The 14,988-nt window shown below is 39.9% G+C and overlaps 13 non-coding genes across 13 annotated transcripts; all 13 read right to left on the reverse strand.

Annotated features, from left to right (window-relative positions):
- Positions 1–8,254: 8,254 nt before the first annotated feature.
- Positions 8,255–8,327, reverse strand: trnam-cau (transfer RNA methionine (anticodon CAU)). Its single transcript has one exon. It is a non-coding gene; the product is annotated as a tRNA-Met (tRNA).
- Positions 8,328–8,640: 313 nt separating this feature from the next.
- trnam-cau (transfer RNA methionine (anticodon CAU)) lies at positions 8,641–8,713 on the reverse strand. The gene has a single exon. It is a non-coding gene; the product is annotated as a tRNA-Met (tRNA).
- A 106-nt stretch (positions 8,714–8,819) lies between these two features.
- trnam-cau (transfer RNA methionine (anticodon CAU)) lies at positions 8,820–8,892 on the reverse strand. Its single transcript has one exon. It is a non-coding gene; the product is annotated as a tRNA-Met (tRNA).
- A 341-nt stretch (positions 8,893–9,233) lies between these two features.
- trnam-cau (transfer RNA methionine (anticodon CAU)) lies at positions 9,234–9,306 on the reverse strand. The gene has a single exon. It is a non-coding gene; the product is annotated as a tRNA-Met (tRNA).
- A 326-nt stretch (positions 9,307–9,632) lies between these two features.
- On the reverse strand, positions 9,633–9,705 carry trnam-cau (transfer RNA methionine (anticodon CAU)). Its single transcript has one exon. It is a non-coding gene; the product is annotated as a tRNA-Met (tRNA).
- A 127-nt stretch (positions 9,706–9,832) lies between these two features.
- trnam-cau (transfer RNA methionine (anticodon CAU)) lies at positions 9,833–9,905 on the reverse strand. Its single transcript has one exon. It is a non-coding gene; the product is annotated as a tRNA-Met (tRNA).
- A 121-nt stretch (positions 9,906–10,026) lies between these two features.
- On the reverse strand, positions 10,027–10,099 carry trnam-cau (transfer RNA methionine (anticodon CAU)). The gene has a single exon. It is a non-coding gene; the product is annotated as a tRNA-Met (tRNA).
- Positions 10,100–10,437: 338 nt separating this feature from the next.
- trnam-cau (transfer RNA methionine (anticodon CAU)) lies at positions 10,438–10,510 on the reverse strand. Its single transcript has one exon. It is a non-coding gene; the product is annotated as a tRNA-Met (tRNA).
- A 106-nt stretch (positions 10,511–10,616) lies between these two features.
- Positions 10,617–10,689, reverse strand: trnam-cau (transfer RNA methionine (anticodon CAU)). The gene has a single exon. It is a non-coding gene; the product is annotated as a tRNA-Met (tRNA).
- A 2,891-nt stretch (positions 10,690–13,580) lies between these two features.
- trnam-cau (transfer RNA methionine (anticodon CAU)) lies at positions 13,581–13,653 on the reverse strand. The gene has a single exon. It is a non-coding gene; the product is annotated as a tRNA-Met (tRNA).
- Positions 13,654–13,787: 134 nt separating this feature from the next.
- trnam-cau (transfer RNA methionine (anticodon CAU)) lies at positions 13,788–13,860 on the reverse strand. Its single transcript has one exon. It is a non-coding gene; the product is annotated as a tRNA-Met (tRNA).
- A 106-nt stretch (positions 13,861–13,966) lies between these two features.
- trnam-cau (transfer RNA methionine (anticodon CAU)) lies at positions 13,967–14,039 on the reverse strand. The gene has a single exon. It is a non-coding gene; the product is annotated as a tRNA-Met (tRNA).
- Positions 14,040–14,164: 125 nt separating this feature from the next.
- trnam-cau (transfer RNA methionine (anticodon CAU)) lies at positions 14,165–14,237 on the reverse strand. The gene has a single exon. It is a non-coding gene; the product is annotated as a tRNA-Met (tRNA).
- Between the last annotated feature and the right edge of the window lie 751 nt (positions 14,238–14,988).

Here is a 14,988-nt window from a genome sequence, read left to right on the forward strand (position 1 = left end):
TTAGACGAGAGCAGACGAAAAAAAAAAAACACTTGTGAAATGGAGCGCATACGAAACTACGAAAAAATATGAAAAATACGAAAAATACAAAAATTTACGATTGCAACGTGCATGCTGCAACATTTTGATAGGAGTGTAATATTTGACCATAGCCAAACAGGCAGAGTATACCTAATGTTGTGGCCAGTTAATCTGTTACTGTTACCACTATCTATGCACTGCCAACTAAAAACTAACAAAATAGTAAGTAGTAGTAATATATTAGTAGGTTGCACAGCTGTTTTATCATGACTTCATGGAATTAGACAAAAATACATTTGAAAGAAAAAAGCAGTCATGCTACCCTTGATGCATAAGTGACTTACATAACACAAGCTAGCACAGAAAATGTAGACACCTCCCCTGGTGCGCCGCCACACCCATCTCGTCAGAGTCCAGTCCACCAAATTACCAAATTGGCTGCGCACAGTGGTGCGCTGGACAAAATTCCCACTGTGTGGCTCGGCCACCCTGTGCCACTAAATTAGAGCCTAATGTCTGTACCACAAAATAATTACAGTGGAATTCTATATTGCACACAATGCATGCCCTTTACAATAGTCGACAGTATGGTTGTATGGAACCTTGGGATAGAAATATAATAGTAAGAAGAACTATTGTATTGAACAAAGGCCAGCAGCTGTTGATTGATCCATTGACTCTGTAGCTATAGTATACCATGCTATGCTATGCTGCTGTATGACAACATTCAGACTGCCTTTGTTGTACTTTGTTGAGGAGGTCACAAAACCCATGAACTGATGCCTGACTAGTGCAGATGTTATGCGCTAACGATGGATCTGCGCGATCGATCGATAGCGCTGCGCCCGAGATGGATCCATTGTTAGCGCAGAAATCGATGGCAGCGCTAAGCGTTGTTACTTACAAGAATCAACAAGAAGTCGATGCATGCAAATTTCAAATCTTTGATTAATTGTCAAGCAGTTCACTTTGTTACCGTTCTTGGCGGGGGGAGTGTGAACCCTAACCCTAACCCCCTAACCCCCTAACCCCCTAACCCTAACCCTAACCCTAACCCTAACCCTAACCCTAACCCTAAACCCTAACCCTGTCATTGTATGCAATTAGCAGGTCAACGGTTGTCATTATATCGTCAGCGCAGTGTCAAAGCATCGGTCTCCAGCGCAAGGCAGTTATATCCATCGTGAGTGCAGAAATCGATCGATTTGTGCAGATCCATCGTTAGTGCGTAATACAGACATTGTTTGTGTTAAGAGATACTGTATGTAAGATGTGGTGAGGTTCCTGGCTATTTCTCCAAATATATAGTGTTTCCTACCTTCCTTATCAAAGTGCTGATACTTGCCACTTTCTTTGGCACCATGGTAGGTTATTTTAGAGCTGTACTCAGTAAAAACGCGAGAGACTCGTTGGGTAATTGTGTTAGTTCGCAAATAACTAAAATAGATTAGATCTTGCACCAGGCTCTCCGATCAAGACTGACTGGTGTGCGTCCCACTTCCTCTTGGAGCATCAACTGATGAAGACTGGTCGGATGAGAGACGAAACATCTTCTAAGACAACCGGAACAGTCCAGTTGCTATCGATTGAATGCCCTGAGAATACAATGACGTCAATGACACAGAATATTCATAGGCAATTCCATCATTGGTGGTGCAGAGTTTGTAAAGACTGATGTTGACAGTAAACAGAAGTCCAACAACTCCTTGTAATTGTTAACGTTAAATCCTGTATTGCCAGAGCACTGAAGATATGTAAACCCAAATATGCAAAATCATCACGTAATTTTTCTTGAAGGTATTGTGGGACGCTGTATGAATACGACATAATACTATCTGGACGGTGACTCTCTCGGCAAGCTTTTAAAAATAAAGAGGTTACTCTATTAGCGTTATTAGACAAGGCTTGATAAATGATAGATTAGCATAATGCAGGGCGCCATAATTTGCTGTCATGAATGAATAGCCAGTCTGAGCACTCTGCAGCTCTCTCTCTGTTATGTCGGTTGATCAGAAGTACTTAGACAAATGTGTCAGACTCAAAATAACAATTTCCTGCCTTCAGTTATTGTGAAATTTTAAAATTCCACAATAACCACATAGGTGATATTTACACACAACAAAGAGAGAGTATCATCAATATTCATACATGTCCGTGCACATAAAAAACCCATATTTTAGAATAACATCAGACACAGGTGTCAATGTGAACAAATTATTGCTTCTATCCATAAAACATGTGCATGATTGTTGCGTTCCCGTGCTCAAGATAATGAGTTTGATAATGCCTCTTTTAATCAATTTACTGCAACATGACTGCAACCAGTGGAGAATCCGGCTCATCTTTTCTCGAGATGTGTCTGTACATTCTGTCAGACATTCAAAGCCGAATGGGCCGCCCCTGCATTCTACCCGTGTGTCTTTTGTGTGAAAGTTTAGGCTGCCTGTTACACTTTGTGTTATTAAGATACACAACATTTAGCAGACTCAAACACATCTATTGGCAGAGCTATGAAAAAAATCTTTCTTCAAAACCAATCATTTAAATCTTTTAGTACTGACCGTTGGTCTTGGCCGTGTTGACTCTGACATAAAAGAACACTTGTTTCTTGGAGACTTGGGCCTCATCAACAATTCAGCTTTGATGATACTTCAGATAACCTTCACACTGCTTCTGTGTTTGAGCTACAGTGGAACCTCGGTTATACTGTATCTCTATTCCAGAAAGTCCAACGAAACCCGGAACGTTCTCAAACCCAATACATTTTGAAAATGATCCATGCAAATGTAAGTAGTCCGTTCCAGACATCCAACATATTTTACTTACGTTGACAAAGGGATAAATAAACATTTAAGTATTAACATAACATAACATAGCATAACATTTACTTCGGTACGAGGTGCATTATTAATAATAATAATAATAATAATAACTATTATGGAAAGCAGGAAGTGAACAAATGTAACAGTTACTGATTGTAAAAGTACCAGATGGAGGGGTAGGATCTTTGCTTCTTCCTACTCCTTTTGGACATGTGGAACTGTGAACTGATTATGGGATGCATTCAATTGTAATCTGATGCATGTTCAAATGAAATAAAACCATTACCATTTCCATTACCAAGTCACTTTTATCTTGACTGATTACAGATTTTACGATTTTATGATTGTTGACAAAGACGGCTATTTGGCAGCTATGAGGGGGGAGGACAGATCCACTTGTACACCACCTTTGTGGCTTGTTTTGCTATGCATCATAAAGTCAATAGTGTTTCTCAACGTCATCAAAATGGAGCCGGACCAAAATGTCACGGACGGGCTTGGTGTGCTTTGGGGTTCGACCCCAGGATGCAGAGAACAGGATCATATGCAGGTAAAACGTTTAATTTAATGATAATAATTACAGCAGCAGATAAAGCAACACAGGAAGCAGACGGACAAACAATAATGATCCCACATTGGGAGAAGCACACACCTGAACTAAATAGACAGCACAAATTAGGGACAGGTGCGGGTCATAAGCACAACCAAGGCAGACAAGGCAAAACAGGAAGTCAACTACAAAACAAGAGCATCCAAAAACGGAAACTAAAGCCCAGAGAGGGAACATAGACAAACTTTTGTGAGTTCTTTTCCAGCCTTTAAATTTTTTGCAGCGGTAGATAAGATCCACAAGATTGTAAACAAATTAGAATTGGCCAATCATCAAGCCTCCACAACAACAGGCTTTTATTGCAGGCTTGATTTATCTCACAGTCTTATAATTAGTCTTATTATAGTCTTATTCTTATTTATTTATTATTTGGTAATATGGGTCTAAAGGTGACTATAGGGTTGTTATATAATGTCTAGAGGTCTCTAATAATGTATTTAGTATTTAGAAGGTGGTAAAGATTTTTTTTCTGCAACGACAAAACTATTCCATTTATAAATAAGGAATCCTTCCTTGCCTACATTCACTTATCACGGTTGGGTCTTTGGGTCTGGAACCAATGAACCTCAATAAACAAGGGATTACTGTAGTAATAAACAGGCAATGTTGTCCATCAAGTTTTAAAATGAAGCCTTGTAGCCAGGAAATGTAACTGATGTAGAAGGGGGTGATAAATATAAAGTACTATTAAACCAATGCAGGTCCATTTTCAGAAATAAAGTTACCACCTTTGTTTTAAGACACACATTTGTAGTCAAATCAGGAATCAGAAGAAAGGCTGTTAAAATCTAATCAGTTGACTTTATTGTTGCAACGGTAGCAGTGGTTGATGAAACACCTGCTATCTGCTTTGAATGTAAATTATATAATATCGCGTTTCAGAACATTCGATGGCACATAAGGCTCTTTCTGGGTGTAATAGTAATTATTTTTCCCAGAAGAGTGGATACAATTTAGATTGTTTGTGATTACTTCCACAGACCATATGTATTGATTTTCCAAACAGCGCATTTTCCTGTTTCAGACAATGTTTGTTTCTTTTTTGGCTTTTTCCTGATTACCGAGTCGCCACAGCGGATCTTTTTGATCCCCATATTGACTTTTGATACTGCTATTTCAAATGGTTGTAACTTAAAAATGGTAATAGATATTGGCATATTGTCAATGATAAAAAACATCAGTATGACCCAAAGTTTGTGATGGGAGTAAATTCACTTGTGTAATTTTCATATTATGACGTCACCGGGCTCTGAAATGGTATGATCCCTTTTTCCACCGTACCCAACAAGCTCTTCAAAATGTCTGATCCACTTGCCTGTCACGAAAAAACAGGCATCATCATTATCATAATTTACAGGGGGATTATTGAACACTGCTGTGTTCTACAAAATATTTCCTGCAGCATGTTCTCTCCTCTGGGATGTCCCTTCCTGCAAACCAGACCACGGTTAAGCCCCCAAAATAGGCTGCTTTGTGGACTTTCATTGTGTGTAGACGTTTATGCATTGCATAAATACTAGTGATGAGCTGGATACTTGCATTTTTGCCATACATGAGTAGGAAACAAGTACATTTCATCACTATCCATATTCATGTTTTAAAAAAATGCTCATTATGTATTCACTCTTTACATTCTGTGATTGGCCAGTCCCGAGATGGATTATGCAAGTGGTGGTCACAGAGGATTTGGTCGTACTGTATACGACTCGTTGTGTCACTGCTGGTGTTTTTTTTTTCCGTCTGCTCTGCAGGGGTATAAATAGGGGTATTCATTCCATGTGAAATTTGTTTAAGATACCTCTTGGATTGCCTGAAGTCTCCTCTCAGTGTCGCGTCCTTGGTCCCATCGTTTCAGTGTTGTCCCATAGCTGATCCGTAGATAAATTGCTGATGTCCTTCCTTTCTTATTTTCTGTCAGAACCAATGCCTGGAGCTGTTCTTGCTAATGTGTAACAAATGTCTCTGAACGTCCATCCTTCAAGTGCTTGTCTTCATTAGGGTCACAAGTGAGCTGGAGCCTATCCCAACTGACTTCAGTCAAGAGGCAGGGTACACCCTGGACTGGTAACCAGTCAATCACATGGCATATAACCAATCGAACCCGATCATTTGTATAACACATTTAAAAAAACAGATGATGCTTGCACAGTTAAAATTAAAATAATAAATATATAAAATAAATATAAAAAAACTGATTGCATAACTCTCAAGCTGCTTTAAAAGACAAGGAATCAGATAGTAGTTATTGTTTTCTCCACGATACACCCAGCTCACGAGGCAAAATTATGTAATATTGGGTTCATGAGGAAACATGAGACCTTTACCTTTGCGTTAACTGCAATGACACTACAATGACTGACAAATATGAAGTAACTTTGATCAAATGTACAATTGCTATGGCTTATACTTGGAGTCGCCAATTAACCGAGCATGTTTTTGGAATGTTGGAGGAAACTGGAGTACCTGGAGAAAACCCATGCACAGGGAGAACATGCAAACTCCATACAGAGGGTGGAATCGAACTCGGGTCTCCTAGCTGTGTGGCCAGCGTGCAAACCACTGCTCCACCATGTAGCCATGAGTTATTGAGATATTAATTTGAATGCACATTTTTTGGGAAATCATTAAAACAAGCGCTACAATCATTGAAACAATAGCTGGCTTATAATGAGAGAAGACATTAGGATATTTCATAGAGTTGTTAAAAAAACTGAAAACTTTTTTCGTGGGTGTATTAAAAAAACAAAAAAAACAAATGGAAATCAGAAATTTTCTAGCAAAGTCATATGCCGAAACGGATGGGTTGCATTTACTTGAAATAGTCAAGGAGGACTATTCACTGCCAACAGGAGAACAAGAGCTCCAGTGGTCATTAACATACAATACTGCTGGGGATTTGTACCCTTGCTGCAAGTGATACACTAACGGGGGGTCAGAGACACAGTGGCTAGTGTGCGGCAAAAATGTAGGAATAATACATATCCATGCACGGAACATCAGCTCTTCAGTTGATGTTCATTCATTAGAAAACTATAAAAACTGCCCAAAATGAGTTTGCAATGCCTGTGGTTTTTAGAACTCCACTGGGATAGCAGACTCGTAGAGGGATTTGTGTACTTATTTATTAACCACTCATTACCCGAGTGCAGATTAAACAAAGGTATTTGGAGTATAGTGCCACATCCATTATTACGTAACACATCTACAAACTACAGGAATTCAATGTGCGGTGATTTTGTTTGACCATTTTCAACCATATTCTTTCTCAGTTGCTCTTTTGGAAATCTGCCCAAGGCCAGTCTGGCATTAATTGTCTGCTGGGTGTCTTTGAACACAAGCCTGATTGTGTGCAATGCATATTAAAATAGGTTAGTTTTGATTCATAAAGGAATCCTTAAATTATGTGGGAGCAATTTGCACAGAGGTTTGACGTTTGCATATGAACAACACCACTATTATTGTTATAGAAATATATATGTTTGTTTTAAACAGTCAGTCTGTCACTATGGATTCCCAGTCATATGTGATACTAATCTTTTGCAGATAGCAATACTTTGTTTTAATTAACCACAGTTTTTCGATTTGCTATTTTTCATGAACAGGAACACATATGACAGGACACAATTTAGGACATTTTAGGCATTCTGGTTCTCCTAATTGCAAGTTGCCCCTTTGTTCATTCAGAAAAAAATATCAGCGCCAACCCAGATCGTTAAAATTAATATTCCATTACAAACACATATTTCTACGCACAGAGCTATAAATCTCCCTAATCATCTTAATAGGTAAGTCTTGATGAAACCAGAAGTGCATAAAATGTTGCATGATAGTAAAGAAAGCAAAAGTCTGATTTGTCATAACATTACCGGCCTCTGGGAGTGTGTATTAAAATTTATATTTGTGTTCAAACACAAACGACTGATTTTCATAATGAGTTATCATGCAATGATTGTACTTCTATCTGTAGTGTACTCTTCCAAAACAAAGTGCAAATGAGTGTTGTTTGACAAATGCACCACTGAATAATAGAGACATATGGTAATTTAATAAAGGCATTTGAGTTTCTGCCCCAGAAAAGACTTTCGAAAGCAACTCTCAGATACATTATTTTTGCAGTGAAACTGTATATTTTTAGTTGACTGAATGAATAAACTTAATGTATTCATTATTTAAAGAGAAAGGAATGTGCCTATGTATCACTACCGCCCATATATGACAACTGCTCTAAAATAACTGTAATATGTAAATGTAATATGTGTTCTCTATCTGGAATACTAAAGTTGTACAATAAAATAATGTAGCTGAAGTACCATACCAAGGTCCAATTGCATTCAGTGACTGGTGCTCATCTATGTAACATTACTGACACCTAGTGACCAGTGTAGAACACAGGGTCACATGTTACATATTTGAATATGTCTTCTGAATGCTTAGTACTGCATTTGTATTTTAGCACATTTGAAAATGTTTCATTTACCTCAAAAATGCATTGCACCTTTGCAAAAGTTATTTTGTCATTTATTTAAATCACAAATGTGACGGGCCTCGTAAAAACTTTTAACCGGGTCAAGCCAAGTATAACAACTTCAAGCTCAAAACATAGATGACTGTCAGGTTTAGTAAACCCAAACATCAAAATTTGGTCTGGCATTTTTCTGCAGTCTTTGGTAGCTGACAACAGTTGAAAACTTTTAACCGGGTCAAGTAATGGTTCAGGTCAACTTCAACAAATTCATGCTTGAAATCTCAAGGTTTGAAAAACCGAGAAGTCTACTCTCTGGCTTTATGATTTTAAAACACCTGCCTCATGTGAGGTTCGAACTCACAGCCTTCAGATTATGAGACTGATGCGCTGCCAACTGCCCCAACGAGGCTGGCTGACAACAACCTAAAAGCTTTTAATCGGTTCAAATCAATTTTAACAATTCAAGGTTTGAAAACCAGGACGTGAACTCTTGAGCTTTATGATTCTAAAACACCTGCCTTGTGTGAGGTTCGAGCTTACAACCTTCAAATTATGAGACTGACGCGCTGCCAACTGCGCCAACGAGGCCGGCTGCGAAAAGCTAAAAACTTTTAACAGGGTCAAGTCAATGGTTCAAGTCAACGTCAACAAGTTCATGCTCAAAATCTCAAGGTTTGAAAAACCAGGAAGTCAACTCTTGAGCTTTATGATTCTAAAACTCCTGCCCCATGTGAGGTTCGAACTCACGACCTTCAGATTATGAGACTGACGCGCTGCCAACTGCGCCAACGAGGCTGGCAAAGGACAGCTAAAAACGTTTAATCGGTTCAAGTCAATTTTAACAACTCAAGGTTTGAAAAACTAGGAAGTCAACTCTTGAGCTTTATGATTCTAAAACACCTGCCCCGTGTGAGGCTCGAACTCACGACCTTCAGATTATGAGACTGACGCGCTGCCAACTGCGCCAACGAGGCCGGCTGACAACAGCTAAAAACTTTTAACAGGGTCAAGTCAACGGTTAACAAGTTAACAGTTAACTTCAACAAGTTCATGCTCAAAATCTCAAGGTTTGAAAAACCAGGAAGTCTACTCTTGAGCTTTATTATTCTAAAACTCCTGCCCCGTGTGAGGTTTGAACTCACGACCTTCAGATTATGAGACTGACACGCTGCCAACTGCGCCCTGTACCAACAGCTAAAAGCTTTTAATCGGGTCACATCAATGGTTGAAGTCAATTTTAACAACTTCATGCTCATAATCTCATGGTTTGAAACACCAGGAAGTCTACTCTTGAGCTTTATGATTCTAAAACACCTGCCTCGTGTGAGGTTCGAACTCACGGCCTTCAGATTATGAGACTGACACGCTGCCAACTGCGCCAACGAGGCTGACAAGCAACAGCTAAAAACGGTTAACCGGGTCAAGTCAAGTTTAACAACTTCATGCTGAAAATCTCAAGGTTTGAAACACGAGGGAGTCTACTCTTGAGCTTGGTGATTCTAAAACACCTGAGCTTGGTGATTCTATAACTCTTGCCTCGTGTGAGGACCTTCAGATTATGAGACTGACGCGCTGCCAACTGCGCCAACGAGGCTGGCAAACAACAGCAAAAAATTCTAACCGGGTCACGTCAAGTTTAACAACTTCATGCTGAAAATCTCATGGTTTGAAACACCAGGAAGTCTACTCTTGAGCTTTATGATTCTAAAACACCTGCCTCGTGTGAGGTTCGAACTCAGGACCTTCAGATTATGAGACTGACACGCTGCCAACTGCGCCAACGAGGCCCTGTACCAACAGCTTTTAATCGGGTCAAATCAATGGTTGAAGTCAATTTTAACAACTTCATGCTCATAATCTCATGGTTTGAAACACCAGGAAGTCTACTATTGAGCTTTATGATTCTGAAACACCTGCCTCATGTGAGGTTCGAACTCACGACCTTCAGATTATGAGACTGATGCGCTGCCAACTGCGCCAACGAGGCCGGCTGACAACAGCTAAAAACTTTTAACCAGGTCAAGTCAACTTCAACAAGTTCATGCTCAAAATCGCAAGGTTTGAAACATCAGGAAGTCTACTCTTGAGCTTGGTGATTCTAAAACAGCTGCCTCATGTGAGGTTCAAACTCACGGCCTTCAGATTATGAGACTGACGCGCTGCCAACTGCGCCAACGAGGCCGGCTGACAACAGCTAAAAACTTTTAACGGGGTCAAGTCAACGGTTCAAGTTAACTTCAACAAGTTCATGCTCAAAATCTCAAGGTTTAAAAAACAGGAAGTCTACTCTTGAGCTTTATTATTCAAAAACTCCTGCCTCGTGTGAGGTTGCGCCAACGAGGCCACGTGTGAAGTTGAAACTCACGGCCTTCAGATTATGGGGCTGACGCGCTGCCAACTGCGCCAAAGAGGCCAGCTGACAACAACTAAAAGCTTTTAATCGGTTCAAGTCAATTTTAACAACTCAAGGTTTGAAAAAACGGGAAGTCTACTCTTGAGCTTTATGATTCTAAAATTCCTGCCCCGTGTGAGGTTCGAACTCACGGCCTTCAGATTATGAGACTGACGCGCTGCCAGCTGCGCCAACGAGGCCGGCTGACAACAGCTAAAAACTTTTAACCTGTCCAAGTCAATTTTAACAACTCAAGGTTTGAAAAACCAGGAAGTCTACTCTTGACCTTTATGATTCTAAAAAACCTGCCTCGTGTGAGGTTCGAACTCACGATCTTCAGATTATGAGACTGACGCGCTGCCAACTGCATCAACGAGGCCGGCTGACAATAGTTGAAAACTTTCAACGGGGTCAAGTCAGTGGTTCAAGTCAAGTTCAACAAGTTGACAGACTGACGCGCTGCCAAATGCGCCAACGAGGCTGGCAAGCAACAGCTAAAAACTGTTAACCGGGTCAAGTCAAGTTTAACAACTTCATGTGAAAATCTCAAGGTTTTAAAAACCGATAAGTCTACTCTCTGGCTTTATGATTTTAAAACACCTGCCACGTGACTGTTAGCTTTAGTAAACCTGAAAATCTAAATTTGGTCTAGCATTTGTCCGCAGTCTTTGGTAGAAAGACTAAATATCCATGGTTTCAGCAGGTGGCTTGGTAGAAGTTGAGTGTTTCTATATTTATCTATATTTTATACATGTGATTTATTTATCTTTAAAATAAATTATTGAACCTTCACGGCCTAGCATCATAATAAGTAACTTCCACCACATTTTGATGTAGGTGAGAAAATACAGTATATATGTAAATTTTGAGTGTGTCAATCCACCCTAACAAATGAGAAATTTCACATAAAAAACAGACCATGAGTGGAGACTACTTGGCTCGTGCAGTCATCTAAAATCCAATATTTTTTATGAATTCTGATTATTTTGATATTTGCCTCACAGGAGGAACTTAATGAAGATGCATCAACTTGGAACAACCACAGAGCCCGAGTCCACAACTCACAATCACCTCATGGATGTCCCCCCTCCCCATTTCGCATGCAGTCCCACATCTACAATGAAGCAGAGACTGTTCGCACCCTGTGGACTTGGATAAGGTTCAAGTCTGCCTTGAAGAGTGTGTTTTCAAAGACTTAGCATGTGATGAATATGTGTTTGATGTCTGTGTGGACTTGACGTCAGGGTGCAATCTCAAGATAACAAATGATGTGTATGAAACAGTTTACCTCTACATTAAAACAGAGAAATGATAAAGTTGTAGTTTTATATTTCATTAATATTATACTCACATATTACATTTCCGACATGTTTTCTAGAGTGATTTCAGGACAATTGCAAATTTACATAGTGATTACAATTATTCTAGAATCGATAAGTTTTAGCCTTTGACGAATGCATGTATAGTGTATATGTATATGCAATATTGAAGATGTACAAAATATATATTCTTTGGTGTCCATTAGGAGCGGTATAGAGAATGGATGGATGGATGGATGGATGGATGGATGGATGGTGTCCATTGACTGCATTTTTGGTTGTTTGAAGCATGTTAGAAGCGAATAAAGGTTATGACTTTATTGAATTATATATGCAAATATTTAAACAATCACACCACACGAAGCTGCACTTTTTTCTAACAGCAATTTAATAAAACTTGCAACGACAAGGAAATTTAAATAACTGTAATGTGATTTTTTGATAGATGGTGCTGAAAGTCGGTTAAATCAATGTCAAAATCAAAACTGCTCTCTTCTGGTTTGTTTTCTTCTTACAGAAAAACAACTGAACAGTCGTTTCACTCAAGTTCTGTTTTTCAAAATCCTTCTGGACAGTCACTTTCTGGATCCCCCTCCGTTTGTGATGCGTGCCAGTACAAATGTTTCTGAAATTCGACAAATTGCCACCATCCCATCTAAATGTTTGTTTGTTTCTTCTGAGCATTCTTGGGAAGGGCATGATGCTCTTTCTCAGGCATGACCCACTTTATTTCTCATGAGCGTTCACTTAAGTCTCTCAAAACCTTGGACTTATTCCTGTCGGATTCTTCTTCATTTCATCTGCAGCATCCAAAAACAGCCATACGATCAGTGTAGGATGGCAGAGTTTTATGATACTGGAATCAATCTAAAATTAAGATAGATTTGTTGAATCCTGAGGTTAAGTGCATTATGTTATCTTTAATGCTGCCAACTGCGCCAACGAGGCCCGCTGACAACAGCTAAAAGCTTTTAATCGGTTCAAGTCAATTTTAACAACTCGAGGTTTGAAAAACCAGGAAGTCTACTTTTGAGCTTTATGATTCTACAAAAGTGTGAGGTTCGAACTCACGACCTTCAGATTATGAGACTGACGCGCTGCCAACTGCGCCAACGAGGCCCGCTGCAGCACCTTTACCCGGGTCAAGTCAATGGTTCAAGTCAACTTCAAACTTTTAACCGGTTCAAGCCAATTTTAACAACTCAAGGTTTGAAAAACCAGGAAGTCTACTCTTGAGCTTGATGATTCTAAAATTCCTGTCCCGTGTGAGGTTTGAACTCACGACCTTATGAGACTGACCCGCTGCCAGCTGCGCTAACGAGGCCGGCTGACAACAGCTAAAAATTTGTAAGCGGGTCAAGTCAATGGTTCAAGCCAACTTCAACAACTTCATGATCAAAATGTCAAGGTTTGAAACACCAGGAAGTCTACTCTTGAGCTTGATGATTCTAAAACTCCTGCCTCGTGTGAGGTTCAAACTCACAACCTTCAGATTATGAGACTGACGCACTGCCAGCTGCGCCAACAAGGCCGGAGGACAACAGCTAAAAACTTTTAACCGGTCCAAGTCAATTTTAACAACTCAAGGTTTGAAAAACCAGGAAGTCTACTCTTATAATAATAATAATACATTTTATTTGTATAGCGCTTTTCAAGATACTCAAAGACACTTTACAAAAGAATGAAGTTGAATAGAGCAAGTAAACAGAATAAAAGACACACCAAAATACAACATTCATTGGTTAAAAAAGCAGGGCGGGGCACAGCAGTCAGATATAGAAGGTTAGACATTAAAAACAGATTTAAAGAGGTGGGTTTTGAGATTTGTTTTGAAGGCGGGAAGGTCAGGGCAAGCACGGAGTGAGTGGGGCAAAGAGTTCCAGAGAGTGGGGGCAGCGATGGAGAAGGCTCAGTCTCCCCAGGTTCTTGACCTTTATGATTCTAAAAAACCTGCCTCGTGTGAGGTTCGAACTCACGACCTTCAGATTATGAGACTGACGCGCTGCCAACTGCTCCAACGAGGCCGGCTGACAGCAGCAAAAAAATTGTAACCGGGTCAAGTCAATGGTTCAAGCCAACTTCAACAACTTCATGATCAAAATGTCAAGGTTTGAAACACCAGGAAGTCTACTCTTGAGTTTGATGATTCTAAAATTCCTGCCCCGTGTGAGGTTCAAACTCACGGCCTTCAGATTATGAGACTGACGCGCTGCCAACTGCGCCAACGAGGCCGGCTGACAACAGCTAAAAACTTTTAACTGGTCCAAGTCAATTTTAACAACTCAAGGTTTGAAAAACCAGGAAGTCAACTCTTGAGCTTTATGATTCTAAAACTCCTGCCCCGTGTGAGGTTCGAACTCCCGACCTTCAGATTATGAGACTGACGCGCTGCCAACTGCGCCAACGAGGCCGGCTGACAGCAGCTAAAAACTTGTAACCGGGTCAAGTCAATGGTTCAAGCCAACTTCATGATCAAAATGTCAAGGTTTGAAACACCAGGAAGTCTACTCTTGAGCTTTATGATTCTAAAACTCCTGCCCCGTGTGAGGTTTGAACTCACGACCTTCAGATTATGAGACTGACGCGCTGCCAGCTGCGCCAACGAGGCTGAGTGACACCAGCTAAAAACTTTTAACCGGTCCAAGTCAATTTTAACAACTCAAGGTTTGAAAAACAAGGAAGTCTACTTTTGAGCTTTATGCTGCCAACTGCGCCAACGAGGCTGGCAAACAGCAGCTAAAAACGTTTAACCAGGTCAAGTCAAGTTTAACAACTACATGCTCAAAATCTTGAAACACCAGGAAGTCTACTCTTGGGCTTTATGATTCTAAAACACCTGCCTCGTGTGAGGTTCGAGCGCACTGTGTTTATGTGCTCTTATGTGTGCTCTTAATTCTCCAACCAAGGAGAATTGTATGTAACTTTATTTAGTGATTCCATATTGTTCAGGCTGTCTTAAGTCAGATTGTGTGTTTTAGACTTTTCATCTCATAATTTTGACTTTCTCATCCTATAATTTCGACTTTTTTTTTCATCTCATGATAATGACTTACCATAAGGATACCTTTTTCAGTGGTGGAAACGGGCTTCCATAAGAAAAACCCTTCCTTGTGTGAAATTATAACTCAGAACCTTTAGATGAGACTGACGCGCTGCCAGCTGCACCAACAAGACTGGCTGTCAAAAGCTACAAGACATCCAAAAAAAAAACATTTTAACTTGGTCAAGTCGATTTAAACAACTTAATCGATATAAAAGGATTCAGGCTGTGAGATTGACGTGCTGCCAGCTGCACCAACAATACTAAGATGATTAAGAAACCAGAAGGTGTCAAAAACAAATTGGGTACTTGGTGAGGA

This window comes from Doryrhamphus excisus, chromosome 8, assembly GCF_030265055.1.
Source record: "Doryrhamphus excisus isolate RoL2022-K1 chromosome 8, RoL_Dexc_1.0, whole genome shotgun sequence".
Taxonomy (NCBI): Eukaryota; Metazoa; Chordata; class Actinopteri; order Syngnathiformes; family Syngnathidae; genus Doryrhamphus; species Doryrhamphus excisus.